This window comes from Solanum verrucosum, unplaced genomic scaffold (genome assembly GCF_900185275.1).
Source record: "Solanum verrucosum unplaced genomic scaffold, falcon-dt-bn FXZP01000058.1, whole genome shotgun sequence".
Lineage (NCBI taxonomy): Eukaryota > Viridiplantae > Streptophyta > Magnoliopsida > Solanales > Solanaceae > Solanum > Solanum verrucosum.
The window spans coordinates 2,585,132-2,594,900 of NW_026020303.1; the positions used below are offsets into that span (position 1 = coordinate 2,585,132).

General features: G+C 37.5%; 1 protein-coding gene across 2 annotated transcripts in view; it reads right to left on the reverse strand.

Moving 5' to 3' along the window:
* Positions 1-9,769, reverse strand: part of LOC125835020 (ATP-citrate synthase alpha chain protein 2) — an 877,357-nt gene that overhangs the window by 519,152 nt on the left and 348,436 nt on the right. The gene's annotated exons all lie outside the window — the stretch shown is intronic.

Here is a 9,769-nt window from a genome sequence, read left to right on the forward strand (position 1 = left end):
GGATCCACCTTAATACCATCCCCCGACACCACATGGCCTAGGAAAGCAACTTCCTTCAACCAAAACTCACACTTTTCATATTTAGCGTACAACTTCTCTTCCCTCAATCTTTGGAATACAACCCTCAAGTGACCCTTGTGCTCTTCCTCACCCCGAGAATAGATCAAGATGTCATCTATAAACACCACCACAAAAGAATCAAGGTAGGGTTTGAAAACCCTATTCATCAAATCCATAAAGAGAGTCGGAGCATTAGTCAACCCGAAAGACATCACCACAAACTCATAGTGCCCATACCTAGTACGAAAGGCCGTCTTGAAAATATCACACTCCCTCACCTTCACTTGATGATACCCTGATCGAAGATCAATCTTAGAGAAGTGACTAGCCCCATGCAATTGGTCAAATAAATCGTCAATCCTTGGAAGAGGATACCTATTCTTGATGGTGACCCTATTAAGTTGTCGATAATCAATACACATTCTAAGAGACCCATCTTTCTTCTTCACAAACAAAACCGGAGCACCCCAGGGAGAGTGACTAGGTCTAATAAACCCCTTCTCTAACAAATCTTTTAATTGCTCTTTCAACTCTTTCAACTCCGCCGGGGCCATACAGTAAGGGGGGATAGAAATAGGTTGAGTATCGGGAAGGAGGTCTATACCAAGATCTATCTCCCTTTCGGGAGGGACACCGGGAAGGTCTTCTGGGAAGACATCTAGAAACTCATTAACAACCGGAATAGACTCAATAGGAGGGACTTTAGACTCCACATCATTGACTCTCACAATATGGTACAAGCACCCTTTGGAAATCAACCTATGGGCTTTAATGCAAGAAATGAATTTCCCCTTCACCACAACATCCCAGCTCTCCCACTCAAGGACGGGTTCATTAGGAAATCGAAACTTGACTTTACGAGTCCTACAATCAATAGAAGCATAATATGCATGCAACCAATCCATCCCAAAAATAACATCAAAATCCACCATGTTCAACTCAACAAGATCGCAAGGCAACAACTTATTCAATATGCAAACCGGACAATTTCTATACACTTTTCTAGCAACAATAGAGACACCAATGGGAGTAGATACTTCATATGACTCATGCAACAATTCCGACTCGACATGAAATTTTCTAGCAACTAAGGGGGTAACAAAGGAAAGGGTGGCACCCCGGATCAATCAAAGTATAAACATCAAGATCAAAGATTTGCAACATACCGGTCACCACATCCGGGGTCTCATTAACACCTTGTCTCCCATGCAAAGCATAAAATCAATTGTCCCTTGGGGCACCACTTTGAGAAGCACCTCTACCCAAAGGAGTAGTGTTAGCACTTCGGACCTTGTTGCGGATCTTGGGACACTCAAACCTCTTATGACCCACTTCTCCACATTCAAAGCAAGCACCCGAACCCTTCATGCAAGGACCACCATGCTTCCTCCCACACTTAGGGCATACATCCATAGAACCCACTTCACCTCCCCCTTGAGGTCTAGGAACATTGATAGCAAATCCTCGGTTGACATGAGGGTTTCCTCGGCCTTGATGAAATCTAGCACCCTTAGGGAACCTATTCTCCAATCGGTCCCTCTTGGCCTCGTGCCCCTTTTTCTGCCTCAATTTCTCCTCCTCCATTTGCTCGACATAAGTCATCAACCGAGACAAATCCATATCTCCAATGAGCATAGCGGACCGACACTCCTCACTAACCAAGTCGGATACACCCATCACAAATTTGTTCATCCTCGACCTAGAGTCGGCCACCAAGTGAGGTGCATACTTGGAGAGTTGGACAAATTTGAGGGCATACTCCCTCACACTCATAGCTCCTTACTTCAAGTTCATGAACTCCACCAACTTTGCCTCCCTAAGCTCAAGAGGGAAGAACCTATTAAGGAAAGCAAGTTTAAACTCCTCCCACAACACCATAGAGCCATTACCTTTCTCACCCTTCCATTGATCAAACCAAATTTGAGGAACCCCCTTGAGTTGGTAGGCCGCCAATTCCGTCTTCTCACAAGCACCAACATCCATAATGGTCAAGATTTTGCATACCTCATCGATGAACTCTTGCAGGTCCTCATCCACCTTTGAAGCATGGAAGACCGGAGGGTTCATCCTCATGAAATCTCTCACCCTTTCCCCCGGGGTGGTAGTTCGAGGAGCTTGGGCTCCTTGTTGCACTTGGTTAGCTACCACTTGTGCAAGCATGGTGAGTGCATCACGGAGCTCACCATTGGTGGGTGGCTCTTCCGGTGATCGGGCCCGTCTTCCCCTCATGTTTGGCATGATGATCTAGCAATCCAAAGAACAAGCGTTAGGGAGGAATCACCTTATCGCACTCTAAGCACGACATAGAACATGAAGAAGGGAAACCTTTCTTAAAATGTTTTGTAGCCTCTCATTCATAGTCGTGGCGCGCTTCACAACCATGATTAGGACTCTACTCAACGCGGTGTGTTGGACTCCGAGGATTTAACAACCTAGTGCTCTGATACCAAGCTTGTCACGACCCAAGCCTAGGGCCTAGACGTGACATGGCGAATGAAGAACCCGAAGGAACCCCAAACAAGCCTCTCAAACTTGTCATCACACTTCATCGGTCGCGGAAGTACATTCAACATTAATTAACGGGAAATAGGGACTAAGGGCAAACCATTTCAAAATGACATCATAGAACAAAAGTCAAGCTCATTTACAAAATACATGTCCAACGCACACCTCTACATACATAGATAGGACGGGGCCATGACATACTACCAGCTCCCCTCATAGTCAAAATACAATTGCAAGCTAAAGTCTCAAAACATAGGAGTAGGAAACATAACATAGCCCTCGAATCATTGAGGACTCACCAACAACTCGGATAAGCATCGTACTAGCCACGTGAATGGAGAGAAGGATGAAGAGTAGCTCCGGTCCCTACATGGTGACATCATGTAGGCAAAATATGCGTTAGTACTTGGAATGTACTAAGTATGCGGGGTGCAACACAATAATAGACAAAGACACAATCGAAATACAAGAAATAGTTTCATAGGCATTATGAATAACAATATGAGGATGCATGATCAAAGTGAAGTCAAAACATGTTTAAGTAAATCTATACTAATAGTAGATATCATATGTGTATTCATGATCCAACCAATCTATAACCCCAACTTAGGATGGGGGATGTCGTTCACACCCGGACACCCTGGTGGCAAGTATAAACCCCTCACATGGTTGATGTTGGTCACACCCCAAGGATCCTAGGTGGTGAGATATAAACCTCTCACATGGTTGATGTTGGTCACACCCCAAGCATCCTAGGTGGTGAGATATAAACCTCTCACATGGTTGATGTTGGTCACACCCCAAGCATCCTAGGTGGTGAGATATAAACCTCTCACATGGTTGATGTTGGTCACACCCCAAGCATCCTAGGTGGTGAGATATAAACCTCTCACATGGTTGTCCGGTTCTTTTCCCCCAGACTGGGCATAGTCATGCAACACTTTATATAGGAAATTCCCATTAGGCTCTAATGCAATCTCACGTATGGAATGAACATATACACAAGCTTAGTTTGTCATCAACACATCTCTGGATTTCCATACATCTCATAACTCAAGCTTTAAAGCATCGATTCATCAATTCTCCATAGTTGGACATTTTGTCAAACACCTTGAAGGCATGTAATGGAATCAAAGAGCATGGAAAATAGGGTAGTAATTATGCAGCCAAACCAGTGAACAACCTACAACAACATTTTTTTAACACCCACAATACCACATGAAAATCTCCACATCCATTCCAAATTTAGGTTCAAGTTCTAGAGTCACAACATGCTCAAAACAATCACTTTTCATGTTTAAAATTCAATGTGCAGGAAATTATTACAAAGAACAAGACTAATTTATGAATCTTAACTTAAACCATGAATTAGTGAGTAGAATAGAGTCTAGGCACTATGGGTGGAAGGACCCATGAGTTCAACACCACATACCTTGAGTTTTTATGAAGGTCTTGAGAGTGTCTTCAATGGAAGCTTGGAACTTGGAGCAAGAGTCTCTTCAATCTTGAGGAAGGTTTTGGATTAGGGTTCTTGAGAGAACTTGAGAGAAAATGTGTCTAATTATGGGAGAGGTGTTTTGGGAAATGTTTTAGAGATGGGAATTGAACTAATGGTATATAGGAAATAACATATGCCCTTTGGAAAAATGGTCCAACACTTAGAATAAAAAATGAGGCGGGTGAACAGTAAAAACGCTCACTGGAAATTGCCTTTCCTGCCGGACAGATTTTACGAAAATGGGCATAACTTCTTCGTCCGAACTCCGAATGAGGTGAAACGAAGTGCGTTAGGTAGCTAACTCAAAGGGCTTTCCATGGATATGTTATTGGCCACCCAATAATTTGTGTGCTAGGAGATATGACCCTCCAAAGTAGACCCTCGAAAAAGGCTTTACTTGGAAATTTCGGATTTTGATACGGTTGCTCTAAAATTTGGGTTAGACCCATTTCCCATTCAATTTGACCCCTAAACAAGAATAAGAAGTCGGATTTTCGAAAAACGAAACGGATTTTTTTATATATAGCTAAACAAGTTTCCGGTAACTTCCGAAACACATTTTTAAGAACTTTTTGGGTCATTTCAGTAGCATCCGTGAGGTGCCCGACAGTTCAGTTTTACTTTGAGTAGGACTCTTTTTTAAACACTTTATTTGAATTAATTAGGTCATTTTTTTATGTTTTTATCTTATCTAACCTTGAACGACGAACGAGTTTCCATTATTCTCAGTTTGTGATTTTGGATTTGAACATTGAATTAAGTTTGAAGTTCGGATTTCCGGTTCTTGAATTATCAAAGTGGTTGTTGATTGCTTATTCTCGTAAGTACTTTCTAACATGTTTTCATTTGATATTTCTGAACATTTACGTGAAATCATGAGTGGCTAAACACCACAACTGGGGTTATGGGATCCATGATGCTATTCTAATTGTGATTTTGTAAAACTAGTGAAAGGAAATTTGTGGTTACAAACTGTAGTTTAGTTTTCATTATTAATGTATTCTAATGAGTGCACGCATTAGAGTGACCCTGTATCTGTCATTTGTTCGAGAGAAAAATGATAGTTAGGAAAAAGCTAAACTAATCTAACTAAATAGAGTCAAAGTTTAAGTTCGAGAGAAAAGAATCTTAACACCATTGTAGACGAGGGTAAATCGTCTAACACTCTAGGACCGAGAGGACTTGAGTGAAGATTATCTGAGTAGTTTGAGAAGTGTCAGATATAGCTAACTCGCATGTAGTTTGTAGAGGTAAATTACCTGAAACTCAACTACGGAAGAACATTAGACGCAATGTTATGGGGAACACAATCCTAGTTTCAGTAATTATTGAAACAACTTCAAAAATGATATTTTGTTCATTGTTGAATTAGACTTTACTTTACAACTTTGGTTACCAAAGCGTTAACGCTAAACCCATTTTACTTTCAGTAATTGTTTATTTAGGAAATAATAATGACATTTGAGTAAAACGTGACAGTGAAATCATTTCTGTAAAGAAATTCTCTATGGGATCGACCTCAACTCACGTTGAGTTCTATAAATTGACTTCGATAATTTATATCTCTTAATTGAGGTGTAAGTTTGGACGTATCATCGGGCATTGATGCCCCTCTTGAGGCTTCCCCACCTTAGACTCCAGATGAGAGTGCTCCACATGCATAGCCTGTCAGGGGACCTTTTTATCTCATCCTCCCCTACTTTTGTTTATATTGCATTGAGGATACTGCTTGATTGTTTTTGGTGGGGTAAGGGCCTTTGAGCCAATAGTCCCTCATTTTTATTGTATTTTGTTATTTTGAGTTTTGAATAAATGTGGTACTTTACTTTTGTTTTTATTATAGTGCTCTTTTGGTTAAAGTGTGTCTCTTGTTTTAGTTTGTTCACTCTTGATTTTGTAACCCCCCATGAGTTTAAAAAAAACCATGAAATACTTGGAGTTTCAATGATAACAACTTGAGGATCGATGGTGTTCAATATTGATGTCTTGAATAGTACTCATGATGAGCACGATGTATAGTGTTTGTGTTGCGAGAGTGAAATCGATGTGGTTGCACTTTTCAGCGATCTCTTTGAATCTTTTTCTTGACTAGTTGCATTTTGATGTGAGCCTTGCAATGAACATCGCACGTATGCTTTTGATCTTTTAGGGATGTGCTAAATGAGTGTATTTCAAAGTGCTATGTGTGGTGAGGTCTTACTTGAAAGCATGCATGTGGAGTCCTAGAATTTGTCTTGTTAGTCCAATTGTTTGAATCTTAGTGAATGTGAGACATGATCATGGACAACAATTCAAAGAGAACCGAATTTTCCATAATCCTTTGTGACTACCTTGTGAAGGTGTTCATCCATTTTGGCACCATTTGAGCCTAACCTGTTTGTTGATAAAAAACAAAAGAAAGCCTCTTGAACCAAATTGTCCATTCCTTCTCACCAAAAATCCTTATTGAAACATTGTTATGTTTAGATAGCCAACTTAGGCCAAAAGTATAAGTTGGGGTCTGGAAAGGAAGGAAGAATGAAAGTCAAGTGAAGGATAAAGAAAGATGAAATGAGATTCAACTTTGAAAGTTATTACAAAAAGAAGGAATCCCTCCTTATAAAAGAAAAGTCATTATGATGGAAATTCTTTTGAAAAATGAATAAAATGAAAAAGAGAAGTGAATTAAATAAAGGGAATTCTAAATAAATTGAGTGACAAGTCAAATTTTGAGTTCTCAAATGAAAATGAAGGAAAAAAACTTGAGAAGAGGTGATAATGATTGAAACAATGCTTTGAAAAGGTAAAATCACCAATCTAAATTGGCCATACCTTAACCCTCAGCCCCATTACAAACCTAAAAGACCTTTAAGATCTTGCATGAACTAGGATAGGTGATGATTGAAAAATATGGAAAAACCTATGGGACAAAGCATGTATGTGTTTCTCTTTTGAGAGAGTGAGAGTGCATTGATTGCATACACCTTTGTTAATTTTCTTGTGAGAGCATGAAATTGTTCTTGATATGAAGGGACTTGAATGCATTTGTTGAAATATGTTCTTGCATTAGACAAAAAATTAGAGCGAGCTTGAGCTTCTGTTGAGACAAACTAGTCATCATTTGAAGCTTTTTTTATCATGATTGAGGGTAGCATGTTGATTGAGAGTAGTCTTTCTATGGCACTTGCATGTTAGCTTTCATTGAGTACTGAGTACTATTGTAGACACCCTTATTGACTTTTTTGTGTTCTTGATTTACTTGAGGACTTGAAAAAGTTTAAGTTGGGGACATTGATGAGTGGTAGATTTGCACTCATTTAAGGTCTATTTAGCTCAATAATTAGTGTCTTCAATGCCTAATTTTGATGATTTGTAGCTATGAAGACAATTGGACATTGCAGGGAATGATGTTTAAAAGAATGACAAAAAATACAAAAATAAGTGTTAACTATTCATTATTGATTGCCTAACAAGAAGGGTAGATCACAAATTGACCACGACCTCACCGAACATGACAGTGCATAGCACTTGTGTCTATCAAAGTAGATCAGTAGACTCTAGTGAAGAAGACAATGCGCCGAATGAGAAAGACGACCTTGATGAACATCACCCAAAGTGATGGTGTTAAAAGAAAAGATTGAATGCTCGAACGACAAACGAAGGTGGTACTCAGCGATTCGCCGAACATGAAAGACTGACTCAATCGAGTTCTCCAACTTAGATTCAAACACCTGAAGCTTAAGGGCATCAAAAGGCGAGCTGAGGCGGCGAGCTTGACCAATTCGCCTATTGAGTCACGTAGTGACATTTTGGGCCTAATTTTGGAAAATTATAAAAAGCTCAAAAGAGATGGAAATAAAATCAAATGACATAGAATAGAGAATGTCAGAGTGTGTGAAGACTTAGAGAGAACACTCTATCTTAGAAGAACACTTTTCTAGCTTTTGGGGTTTTAAAACTTTGTGATTGAAATCGATAAATTGAAGTTGAATTCAAATGGGTTTACTTGTAATTGCTTAATTTCATGTTACTCATGGATGCTTTCATGGAAGGTATAATCTCTTTACCTTTTGTAATGGGTGGCTAAAACCCCAAGATCTAGGGGTGCAATTATGAGGTTGGGTGTTGATTCAATGTAGTGGGTATTGTGTTATGCTCTGTTTTGCTGTTGTTCATACATGAACTTGGTCTAGTTTGCATGGGGTTAATTTATGCATTAAGGTTGCAAGCTTAATTCATATTTCTAATATCCGGTTAATACTCGAAAGAGATTGATTGGAGTGGGTAATCAGTCCAATACTAACAATTTAGATTTCATGTCTGTAACTAGCTTGAAATAGAGGTTATGGGTCAGATCTATTTTCCATGTTCTTGAAAGACAGAATAAAGTAAGGTATTTGGTTGTTTAGGTTGACACTTAGATGAGACCGAAAGGGGATTCTATGCATAGATGCTTTGAGATTGAGAGATGATTAACGTCAATGAAAATGACTTAGCCTATTCATGAATGTTCATCACTATAGAGCAGCACAATTACCCCTATGTGACATCAATTTTCAATCTCCGCACCCCTAGATTGCTTGTTATCTCTTGGACATTTTATTCTAATTGTGATAATTGATAACCAAATCTTTATACTAAATTGGTGGAATTATCCACCCACGAGCTCTTACTGTTGATGAGCTATCTTAAAATCTAAATTTTTTGATAGAAATTCTCCGCAAAATACCATTTTCTATGGGATTCGACCCCGACTCTTCGTTGAGTTTTTTTTATTGACTATGACCGCTGTCCCTTTTAATTGGTTTTAAGGAGGACATTTGAGCGCTATCAGTATCTAATAATACTGTTTCATAGAATTTGTTAAATATAATATATAGAAACTGAATGCTCCTTCGTAAATAAATTGAAATTTATAATTTATTTTTGTCACTGTGTATGCTCATTATAAAATAATAATATAAATATATGAGTATTTTAAATAATTTTTAAAACTTATGAATATAAATTATATTTCTTAATAAAATTAAATAATCTTTTTTTAAAAAATAATTATGACCAAACACATAAAACTTCATTCAAAAATTATTTATTAAAGATATTTAAAAATATATGGCTAAATATTGGCCATATGAACATAATTGAATCGAAAATCGAAACAAACATCAAATCGAGCCAAATTAAAAAAGAATCTGATTGAAGGTTTGGTTGGACTTGGTTTAGTATTAGAAAAAAAACTTGACTATACTTGGGTTGATTTGATTTTAACTAAAAAAAGTCAATTCGAGACTAAATCAACCCGACATTATATATATAATTTTTAAAATTTATTTTATACATAGAAATATTTACTTTGGTACAATTTCTAAATATTTCTTATAGTTTTTTGATAATTTTTATCTTTTAACATATTATTTCAAGTTTTTGAGACTTAAAATTTTGAATGGTCTAATAAATGTTATAGTCCATAGATATTAGTATATATCTGTAGATATTACTAACCCTAATAAACCTTAATTCAAATTCAAAATCAAATATGCTAAATAATAATAATAATAATAATTCTAATGTTGACAGTTTTTTTTCTTAATTCAATACAAAGAATGACAATAATGTTTAATATTTTTTCTTTATCTTTACATTGATTTAGACATTTAAAATAAATAATCTCTTTTATTTTTTTTAATCATGTAATTAATACTTGTTAAACCTATGTTAACATGATTT